Raw genomic sequence first — 12,084 nt, forward strand, 5'->3', positions numbered from 1 at the left:
GGGGGAATAGTGAGGAAGGGGGGAATAGTGAGGAAGGGGGGGTGGTGGGGAGAGCGGTGACTCACAAGACATTGCTAAACACTCTGAGAGGAGAGGGTGGGAGCGATGAGGATGGGGGAGATAGGAGAGGGGAAGTGGGGAAGGGGTTGGGAGTCGGTAAGCATCAGGGGAGGGATGCTCAACTTGCATTTGGTAGTGGGACTTGTGGAGAAGGGGGGGGGGTGGAGGTAGTCCAGGATTGAACAAAATGGGATATGTTAAAACAGCATGTTAATAAAGCACACAGAGACCACTAGGAGATGTCTATGATAGGTGTAAATTGGAGGAGGTAAGTGTGAGGGGAGGTGGAGGGAATGCAGCATGGTGGTAGCATGAGGGGAAGACAATAGTGTGAGGAGAAGAGAAAGGAAGACAGCGTGAGAAAAAGGGAGGGCAGGTTGAGTGAAGGGGAGGGGAAGGCAGCATGAGGAGATGGGAATGGAAGGCAGCGTGAGGGGAAGGGAATGGAAGGAGCGTAAGGGGAAGGGAATGGAAGGCAGCGTGAATTTAAGGAAATGGAAGGAAGCGTGAGGGGAAGGGAATGGAAGGCAGCGTGAGGGTAAGGGAATGGAATGCAGCATGAGGGGAAGGGAATGGAAGGCAGCACGAGGGGAAGGGAATGGAAGGCAGCACGAGGGGAAGGGAATGGAAGGCAGCATGAGGGGAAGGGAATGGAAGGCAGCATGAGGGGGGGAATGGAAGGCAGCATGAGGGGTAGGGAATGGAAGGCAGCATGAGGGGAGGGAATGGAAGGCAGCATGAGGGGGAGGGAATGGAAGGCAGCATGAGGGGGAGGGAATGGAAGGCAGCATGAGGGGTAGGGAATGGAAGGCAGCATGAGGGGAAGGGAGGGGGTGGGAAGGCAGCATGAGGGGAAGGGAGAGGGCAGGAAGGCAGCATGAGGGGAGGGGAGGGGAAGTGTGATAAAACGCACCCAAACAGCAACATTTTGTTTTTAACTGCCGGGTCCTATTTAAAACTGGGTGGGAGCATTTAAAACCCATGCTGTGTACCTGGCAAAGGCCTGTCTGCACGTAAGCTTGGACATGCAGCAACCACTCTTCGTGGAGTGCCACCAAAACTGATCAATCTGATGTCTGAACTATACTCTGGGACTGATAGGGCTGTGAGATGTGCTGATACCATCTCTGATTTATTTCCAGTTGTTGCTGGAGTTCATCAGGGGTATGTACTGGCTCCCACACTTTTCAGCACTTGTATCAACTGGATTCTGGGGAGGATGTCGGAGAGATCAAGCTGCGGTGCATCGTTTGGGAATGTCAAGATCTCTGACCTTGATTTCGCAGATGATGCAGTCATCTTTAGGGAGACTCTAGATATCCTTTTGGGGGGCCTCGAGGTGCTGAATGAGTAGTTTGAGCCTATGGGATAATGGGTTTCCTGGGTCGAAACCAAGATCCAGGCTTTCAATTACATCTTGGATGCTGCTATCTTGTCTGAACTTGTTTGTGGTGAGGATGTTGAGGTCAGGGAGAGATTCACTTACCTTGGCAGTGATATTCATATCTCTGCTGGCTGTGAGGCAGAGGTCAATAGACGTTTGGGTCAGGCCTGGGGAGTCATGGATTCACTGTATAATGGGGTGTGGCGCTGCCGGTACCTGTAACAGGACGACAAAAATCCGAGTCTTCAGGTCCTTAGTCCTTCCAGTCTTGCCCTACGGATGTGAGACTTGGATTCTGACCAGGGATCTGAGAGGGAGACTCAATTCCTTTGGTACCAGGTCTCTTCAGAGAATCCTTGGCAATTGCTGGTCGGACTTTGTGTCCAACGAGCGGTTGCTGAGAGAGACTCAAATGAGATTTGTTACCTGCATAGTTCGTGAGAGTCAGCTGTGGCTGTATGGACATGTGGCTCGTTTTCCTGACGCTGAGCCTACTCACCAGATTACCTCAGCGAGGGAGCCTCGTGAGTGGAGGAGGCCAATGGGCTGACCATGTGCCTCGTGGTTGCAGCAGGTTGATCAGCATCTCAAGGAGATGGGGATGGGCCATGCATCCGACATGGGGAAGGCCAGATGGAGGCCCCTGGAGTACTGGCAGAAAGTGGATGCAGAGATGCGCTGCTCTGGCGCATGCTCCCATACCTGACCTGAGGGGGATTCCAGCAGATGTGACGTCCAGTTTAACGGCACACACAATGATGAATTACCCTGCCTGTGAAACACCGGGATTACAGTTTATAGCTGGTTCAGGATTCGAACCCATGCTACACAGCTTAGAGCGAGCATGCGTACCTCTCAGCTATCCTGCCGTGATGTTGACGAAGCGTTTCATTTTTTTTCTTATTTGTATTTATTTATGCTGAAGTGACGGGTCGTATAATGAAAGGATATCATACAAAAAGGGGAAAAATGCACATTTTCAGCGAGCCAGCCATTGCCCGATACAACGCGGGGACAATGTAGGGAAGTGCCTCCCAAACATTATTCAAATCGATTGACATACAGAATTTAGTGACAGTGTGAATATTGTAGAGCGCTCGCCAAATGGCTTCAGTACTCCAACAAAATGGTTGATGAGGAAAGGCTCGATTGGTAAGCGATAGCAATCTCCGAACCGTCATATTAAACACACACCCTCCCGGAGACACCCAAAATATCAATTGTGTACGAATTGGACAAATGAACACTTTTTTTTTTTTTAGGAGTCGGAGCTGCTGCTGAGTTCGATTCTGGAGCTTATAATTTGTAATTCAGCTTGGTTTAAGAGATTCTCGAGGTTATCGTATGTGCAGAAATGAAATAAAGCCATGAACGCTGGCGTCTCTGGGCGTTTATTAGCAATGCAATATATCCAGCGATCTGTAGGTATGATGATAAGTGAAAAAAAATACTTTGTTAAGAAATTGTTGTGGCCTGTTCCAAGTAAAGGCATGGTTGAGCAGGCCAAAAAACATGGTGGCTTCAGACCCCAGTGAGGTTATCCAGGATACGCCTTAAGACCCCAAAGAGAGCGATGACTGAGGATGCGCCTGGTTTAGGATATAATTAAATAAGACCGTTATCTTCAAAAGGGGTGTTTGAATTGACGCAAACACCCAATTTTTGGCCATGCACTTCCTTGGAGTTCCCTTGGTATGCATGTAAAGTTTCAGGCTGCTCGGTTTCATGGCTTTGGAATTATACAGGAAACACACACACATACGACACAAAGCTTGGAGGTAAGGTGGATAGCAGAGGGCGTGGTGATCAGATTTAGGAAAGTATTGATACTTGCATAGATTGGGCAAAAGATTGTCAAATGCAATTTAACCTGAACCAGAATAAGGTGATGGGGATGGGAAAGAATAATGAAAATAGAGATAACAGGATGCAAGGGGTAATTTTGGTGCGTGTCACACAGGAGAAGGATCTGGGGGTGGTAATAGATACGGGAGGTAAGGAGGCAGCTACAGGTGAAACAAATAAGGTTTTAGGTTGTATTCGGAGGGGGATCAATTATTATTGTAAATCAGGAGGTGGTGTTAACATTGTACAGGAATGAATAGCCTCCACTTGCATCTACTTTCCTTGTGAGGAAACTGCCGGGGAAAATGTGTGCATGGCATGCGTGTCGATATACGTGAGCAGATCCATGCAATGGGAGCCAGTGGCGTTTCCCAATCGAGAAGTGGAGCTGGCAATTGCCTCCAGCAAGAGGTACGTAGACAGTACACGCAGGCTTGGTACAAATTGGGAGTATGGGGTTCATACAGGGACTCTGCAGGGGTGTGTGCATGCCTACTTGTGTGATGATGCGTGTGTGGTGCGCGAGTCCTGCACGTGCCCAGGCTGGCGGTACGGGCCTGTGGTAGAAGCGTGCACACGTGTGCGAGTGTGGTGAGTGAATAGCGCTGGTGCACGAGGGCATGATTATAATGGATCGGGAGGAAGAAAGAGGAATGCATACGGGGAGCCGTTAGGGGCAGACAGTTTAGTTTTACATTTGAAACGAATCCCTCATAATGTTATTGGTTCGAGTCCGGTTCAGGACGAGCCGACCAGATAGTCCAAGAGCTAGCTGAGATTTAATTGACATGGGAGCTACAAAAGCTTTGACTGTTTGGTAGGGTACAGGTAGCCTACCTGACCACAGAAACCCTCGTCTTAAGTGGAGTCAGTGGTGGGTGGGGTTGGGGGGGGGTCTTTCTAATTACCCCCAAATTCAACTTTTTTGACTTGATGCCGACAAGGCTGACACCAATGCTACATCGTGAGGAATGCCATACTAATTATGAATCTGCAACTCAAGACAAAATTTTGTGGTGGAAAGGTCACTTAAGACAGACACTAATTAGTGCTAATTAGGGATTTATTTGACTTAAAAGCTACAACATTGAAACCACATGGAAAATGTTGAGTAAGGTCTAAATATCAAGAATCACCAACTTAAGACAAGATTATGTGGTGGAAAGGTCACTTAAGACAAGGTCAAAGGTCAATTTGCACCGAATTACCTTTGATTCTACTTTAATTGACATAGGACCTACAGAACTGAAGACTGATGGAAAATGTAGAGTTCGATATCTTCATCAATAATCACCAACTTAAGACCACCTTATGTGGTGGAAAGGTCACTTAAGACAAGGTCAAAGGTCAAATAGCATCAAATCCAGGGTTTGAAGATGCCACGTTGTTTGTATTGAGTTTTGAAACTAGTAGTTGCTGTGCTCCTGTGACTAATAATGCTATTGCCATATTTTGTCAAGATAACCAGTGAGATTACAATTCCTCATCTTCATCTGAGGATGGCAATCCTCCACATCTGAGGAGCTGGGTTCAAAGTCCATCAGATCATCGTCATCCTCCAGATCAGTTTCTGTCTCCCCTTCTTCTGGGACAAGTGAATCTGGCATTTGGGGTCCATCAAACCACAGGACTTCATAGACATTTCCTTTAAGTTCCCATCCATCTTCTTTTGTAACCTGTTGCTGTATCACTTTCTCATGAGAATCTGCCCACATTTTGGCAACGAACGTTGCACGCTTGATTTGCTGGGTGACTTCAGCCTCACACGGTGGAACCATTGATGCATCGATCCCCTTCAGTTTCTCGAGGGGATTCTTTGCTCTAACTTTTGGTGCATACGTCTTTTCAAAGACCTTGAAACGACGTTTGTTCAGATAAAGCATCTGATTTGCTTTGGCACCATACATTTTTGCTGTGAAGGACATGATTGTTTCTAAGGCATCTGTTCCCAACTTTCCTCGAGCCATCTCTCCAAATGCCATTTGGACGCTCCTGTTTTCTTCTAGGATTTTGAATGGACGTTTCTTCCCTTTTTTGTAGAATGCTGAAGTGTAGTCAGAGCCGGTGTAGGCATGGAAAGCAGGACGTGCTTGACATAGTGGTGTTCCCAATGCCTTACTGATAGAAGTTACGTCTATGAATCTCCTGTTATTCTTGGCCGATGTCCTTGTATCCATCCAAATGTGAGCCCTGAATCGTTCACAGTGATTCAACAGAATGATGGCCACATCAGTGTCTGAAGCCCTTACTGCAATGTTTGTCGCTTTGTCATTGTCAATGTGACTTACATGAGTACATATCAACATATCGGCTTCCTCATGGTTTGTCTTCAAAGCCTCCATTTCTTCTTTAATGACCCTTCCATCCAGCACATAAAAACGGAAGCATTCCCCAAGATAGGAGAGATACACCTGATGTCCTTGTTAGGGTTAGTGCCTCCCACTATGTTGCGAGGAATTTTGGCAGCTGTTCTTTGAAAGATCGCGATTGCAGACTGTCATTGATGTGTCTAAGTCGGTGCTGTTCTGGCCCAGTTTTGGTGTATTCTCTCTCTTCTGAGTGATCCAGTCCCCTCAGTGCCCTTTCACTGTCTTTTATGGACGGTACAGGGTATGCATCGAACACAAGGTGAACTCTTAAATGGGACAGGGCAACAACCCTAAACATATGTTCATAAAACCCTAAACAACCCTAAACATATGTTCATTCAACATAAAAGGAACATATGTTCCTGGGATGTGTGGTGGAAGAAGGTGTAGCAGGAAAATGCCATTTATGACGCAGGCATCAATGGAGCTAGGCATAGCAGATGGAACTTTGTTCTCAAGAATGTCCATAAGGTTACTCTTCTCAGTCTTCACCATAGTGCCATCAGTGCTACACATGGATAGGGGAACTGGTGTCAGCAGATAAGAGATGACATGTTCCAAATGTAGTTTTCTCTGGCAAGCTATGATGACGAGTCGTCCCATAAGATCCCGAGTACAAACCAGTGATGTAATACGTTTGTCTTGGGCATGCTTGTTTGCCTTGCCATTATCCTTGAAGGTTGCGAGCTTCTCCTTTTTAATGGGACGTTCGAACCAAGTCGGGTCATCAGTGCAGGAAGTAACAAATTCCTTGTGCCTTTCCTGTCCTCTCTCCTGCACAGCAAGCAAACATGTCTGGACAGATTCGGCAGTGGCTTTCCCGGTGCTGATGTTGAATAGCTTATTCGGCATCTCCTTCATTTGGAAAGGATTGCAGGAACCTTCTCTCTGACTGATTACTTTCTGAAGATCACTGGAGTCCCTTTTAATGCGTGCTGGACGAAGTTCAGCCGTTGTGTCTTCAGTCTGAGACAATCCAACCATTGCTTGTGCCATTGAAATTATCAAAGCTCTTGCAGACTTTGTTAACATCCATCGGAGGCGAGCACTGTAGTTGTTTGTTAGAGATGACAAACCAGTCCGTCTGGAGGCAGCATCGGCATTCACAGTCTGCTCGAGCGTTAGGTCAACTGGACATCTACTGAATGGTTTCCCAGTCCTCTTGATGGTGAAGCCACCATTCTCCAAGATAGAACGAAGCCCTGGGTGTGTGTGATCCATATTTACAAAATCCAATTGAAAGTCAGCCATCGTGAGTAGTTCACATGGTTCATCTTGAAGAACAACCGGATGATTGGTGTAAGAGCATGCGTGAACAGATCAATATCATTGGTTTGAATGGCTCGCTCAAGAAAGTGGAAGTCATGTATAAAGTCGATGTAAATCATCCAGAATTGAGCAGTCGGTCCATGCACTCCTGATCGGGTTTGGTCAGAGTAGTCTTTGTACATTGTGACACAATTGATGAACACAGGTGATGACTGTATTTGCGTCCAAACGTCTTCATCTTGCCTCGATTGCAACTCGAACAGCACATCTTGAAGCTCATCCTTACCTTCTAATGTCCCAAGGAATGCCTGGAAATGAAGGACTTCAAAGGACAAGGCAAGTAGAATGTATAAACGCTTGCATCTGTTGAAATGCTTGCCACTCAGAAAGCCATTCATGGATCCGGAAGCGAGGAGATCAGTGTCTGTCAGCATCGCTGGCCCACCTGAGGAATCAATCAGTTTTCCTATAGCTTTAAAGAATGCCATCTCAAAGTGAAATGGGCCAAGCATGATGAAGATGTCAAATTTTGGCGAGTCAGTAACCTGTATTTGCATTGCCGGTTTAGCCGCGTTTAGGTCATATGTGACAACACCGTACTGCTGGTCACATTCTTGCACACATTTCTGAGTGATGTTCAGCGTCTCTTGTATGACATCTATGGATGTTATCGGTTTGTTCAGGTTTTTCATGTACAATACATTTTGTTCTCGAGTACTGTCCGAGCTGTGCAAAGCATTGAAACCCATCCACGTGGGAATGTTTGCCATCTGCAAAGCATGGCATATCATCCATGCCAGATCCATCTCTAGAGCCTTGTTCCTATTATCAGGTCGCTGGCCAACATCAGTAGTGTCATAATCAAATGTACCCATTCGGGGCTTCTTTCGGTACGACTCAAGTGGCTGCTCCTGGACTTGTAGTTTCCTTTTTCTTGCAGATCAGTTACTGAGTTATAATGGAGCTTGTATGACGTGATTAACGGCCTCTCCTGTCCCTGAGACATCTTTGTTTTGATATAAAATCCCCATTGTGTCATGAAGTTTGTCAGCACCAGACAATGTTTTGGGTAGTTCATCAAAATTATCAAATGCCAAACCAAACACTTGATCAGAGAGTGTTCCCGTGGGATAAACAATTTGACCTGACTTTCTTGCCCCACAACACTCTATCCTAATTTTGTCACCAAATTTGTTCAACAAGTTTGTGGCCAAGTTTCTAGCTGCGGTAATTGGCGTTTCATCTGCATCTTCACATAGCTCTTTGTACTGAGTATAAATGGAAGTCAGAAGTTCTGGCCTACTGTCAATGATGATAGATTTTTCAATGTATGCATATATACACCTAACAGTGCAGTTTTGCTTGAAGAAGCAGTAGGACAACTCACAGATGATGTTTCAAGGAGGTATGCACTTCTACAGCTGTGGTGATACCTGACCTCCTTACACCGAAAATCTACATCTGAAATAGTTGGCAGAAGGGCACTGTCCTGCTTAGCAGCTGCAGCAGTTTTTATTGTTTTTTTCAGCCTCAATAGTTTCCTACAAACCAAGTGGCTCCTCTGATCCATCCTTCTTCCTTGCTTTTTTTGCAGAACAGACAAATACGTGGGAAAATCCCGGCGTTGGATATTGAGGGGGAAAAGTCAGCTGACGATCGAAGTGTTTTTTTCTGAATCAGAGGAAGACAGGGTTTTCACAGTTGTATCATCAGCATGTGGCATGTCTGTGAAGTTTTTGTAACAGGTGTAGTGATAGCAATGGCTACTGTCCAATTCACCTGGCAGAGACTGAACAGTGAAATACTTTGATGTTGCAAAGTTTCGCTCAAGTCGTCTCCGAGCCGCAGCATTCGTAATGGAAGACCACTGCTCTGCTTTGATAGGGAGTACTTTACCAGTAGCTTCTCCATCCACTTTGCCTGTATGGAGGATGCACTCCTTGGTTGCAGGAGCTCTTCCATGTTCCGCTTCCATCATGTTTCATGGGAATGAACTGGTCTGCAACAGAACGACATCTCTGAGGGTTTATGAGTCACAGATGGGAGATGCCCGTTGGGGGGGGGGGGTCACTCCCACCTTTAAATTGTGACTTCCAGGCTGATTTTCTTTCGGAAAAAGGGGTAGGGAAGTTAACCCTTTCGAGCCGGATCGCCACTATAATGGCAATGCTATACCAAGCTCTAAAACAACGGATCGCCACTATGATGGTGATGGATGCATGTGCTTTTTGTTTACTTCATGAAGTAGTTCCAGTCATTCAGTGCAGGGGACGTTGTTGGCCATTCCCTGCACAGAACACGTGGTTTGATGTCCAATATGGCAGCACCTTTGAATTGTTGATTTATGAACCAATTCAGGTGATTTTTCAAAACTACCAAAATACAGTAAAAAATCACAATCTAAATTCTAAATCATCATTTTGAATATTTGTTATGTTGCCCACGACAAATATTTCCCCTGTTTATTTTTTGGTCATCAAAATTACTTGGTGGTGATATATTTTATCAATTGTATATTGCAAACTACAGCATTGTATTGGTGTTTTTCAAAAATAATGGGTGTTGTATCAAAATTTCACTAATCTGGCAGCCCTTTTGTTGATATTGTTTACCATGGCAACAATATTTTTTTCCTTTCTACCAGCGCTGTTCAGACTGTCGAAACTTTGTGGGGGAATGATTATTCTAGAAAATGATACCAGAGATTTGTTGGTAAATTCAATCAATTTAGTGTGATAATTAGTTTTTTTAAAAAATTTCAAAATACAGTAAAAATCACAAACTTATTCAGGAAATGGGGGCTTAACCATACAAACTTATTCTGGCTGGAATGAGTTAAGCATTTTAAAAAAAACCTAGGCAGACTCCAGAGAGGTGGCAGATTAAATCCTAAACTTTGGCAACAGCACTCGCACTGTCACAGAGTGAGCCTCGCATAAAAATAATCCCTAAAGCAGAGCATAAACATATTTATCTATCCTACAATGGACTGTACATGTACATCTGAATCTCCAGGAAGTGAATAATATGCAATATACTTACGGTACAATCCTGCTTTCTCAGTCTGCGAGACCTCCAACCTGCATTCTCATAAGGAGGGACACATTATCAATGCTGCTGCATTTCCTCCTATGTGATGGATTTCGTCAATTACAGACATATAAAACAATGGGTTTCACCAAAACGTGTAGCTCCCTGTGCTTTCATTCATGAGAATGATCAAAGACTCCAATGCTATACTCTCAGAGGCCTCCCGCCTTCTCGTATGGGGCATGCGTGGGCAAAAAGTAGGTATTTGGGTCACCCACGTGTGCCAACTTCCTGGTATCCATGCACAGTGTTGTACGTTAGCAATGAATGGAAAGTCATACTTGCACCACTAAATGTCGACCTCGGAATTTGATGCGAATTGACTTTGACCTTGTCTTGAGTGACCTTTCCACCACATAAGGTGGTCTTAAGTTGGTGATTATTGATGAAGATATCGAACTCTACATTTTCCACCAGTTTTCAGTTCTGTAGGTTCTATTGTTGTGGTGCCGGGTTCGATGGCGAGGACGACCGCTAGATGGAGCAGTCAGGCCATCTCCCACCGAACACCGGAATGGAAGGTCGTCACCCCGGATAACGCCAGAGTCGACGGGTCGCTTAAAGGACCGTGGTCGCCAATATTTCGACTGCGTGAGGTAGGGTCCACTTGTCTATTCCAATTTACCCAAGTACTCACGTCGTCTAGCTATCGGGGAAGCCACACCTTTGGCCGGCTTTGTCCGAACCGAGTCACTGTTACATACTCATATCCGGCTTAACCGAGCGGAAATTACCAAAGCTGCGCCGAACCAAATGAACAATTTACGGCACAAACGGCCTCACCATTTCTCAAGCCTGCACCGTGCTGGGTCAATGATCGCAACGACAGGCAACAAGCTGGTACATTTAACAGTGGTTTATTTATAATAGGGAGGGAGACACAGGGCAGAGTTATCACGAATATGCAGGCAATGTACAATGAGCAATCAACACTTATACAATTTCTACTTTACAGACTGGCCCCACACACACAGACACACACACCCAAAAAGAAATGGACCCAGTCTTTATTCGGCCGTTCAGCTTGGGAGGGAAGGTGAGCTGAGGGTGAGTCTGGCCGGGTACCTGTCTGCCTTGTGCGGTTTCTTCGAGACGAGCGAACCAGGATGAGACCAGCCGCGTTGAGCGAATCAGCAAGCACAGGACCACAGAACCACTGAAAAGAACCCCCGAACCAGACACTCCACCAACGAAGCGAGGACCCCCGGAGACAGCTCGCGATCTTCCTTATCCCTCCTGCTGTGCGAGGTCGAGGGATCTGCTCTGAGGTAACTCGCCTCCGGATTGGACGAGGGGCTGTCGGGTGATCAGTGGCCTCTACTTATTGGACGGGACGAACACTCCATCTGGCTGGGGCAGAGTCAGCCCTGAGGTGATGAGCCTCCTGATTGGTTCGGTGGGGGAAAATGGTGGTCATCCGTGATTGGAGGAGGTCCGGTGGTGGGAGGGGACAACGACCACCCTCCCCCCGTGTGTGTCTGAGAACCCAGACGGAACAACCAGGGGAGCACCCTATTCCCCATCCACCCTTGTAGCGGGGAGGGGGGATTTTGGGTCGGCTGTTGGGCCGGCCGCTGTCGATTGGACAAGCTCACGGTAGGCGGAGGGAATCTCACCACTGTACGTGACACGTTGCACATCGGCGATGGTGCAAGAACGAAGGATTGATTGGTTGGGGTTGGGTATTGCAAAACTCCAACGAGAAAGAAACTTCGCAGCACACACATGTAATTCCCATTAGACATCGGGAGGAATCTAACGATACACATACTTATTGAAATAACTAAGCTTAGGGACTGCTGTCTGTCTGTGTGCAAATGGCTTCCAGATTCATAACACTATGTCAATTAAAGTGGAATCAAAGGTCATTCGGTGCAAATTGACCTTGTCTTCAGTGACCTTTCCACCACATAATCCTGTCTTAAGTTGGTGATTCTTGATATTTGGACCTTACTCACCATTTTCCATGTGGTTTCAATGTTGTAGCTTTTAAGTCAAATAAATCCCTAATTAGCACTAATTAGTGTCTGTGTTAAGTGACCTTTCCACCACAAAATTTTGTCTTAA

The 12,084-nt window shown here is 46.1% G+C and overlaps 1 protein-coding gene and 1 pseudogene across 5 annotated transcripts in view; one reads left to right on the top strand and one right to left on the bottom strand.

Moving 5' to 3' along the window:
• The window catches only part of LOC147009580 (uncharacterized), a 38,560-nt gene that overhangs the window by 20,196 nt on the left and 6,280 nt on the right, over nucleotides 1-12,084 (top strand). The gene's annotated exons all lie outside the window — the stretch shown is intronic.
• On the bottom strand, nucleotides 7,881-8,942 carry LOC147009581 (uncharacterized; annotated as a pseudogene).

Source organism: Eptatretus burgeri, chromosome 17, assembly GCF_056783735.1.
Source record: "Eptatretus burgeri isolate ZD-2024b chromosome 17, Ebu_testis_v1, whole genome shotgun sequence".
In the NCBI taxonomy this organism is placed as follows: Eukaryota; Metazoa; Chordata; class Myxini; order Myxiniformes; family Myxinidae; genus Eptatretus; species Eptatretus burgeri.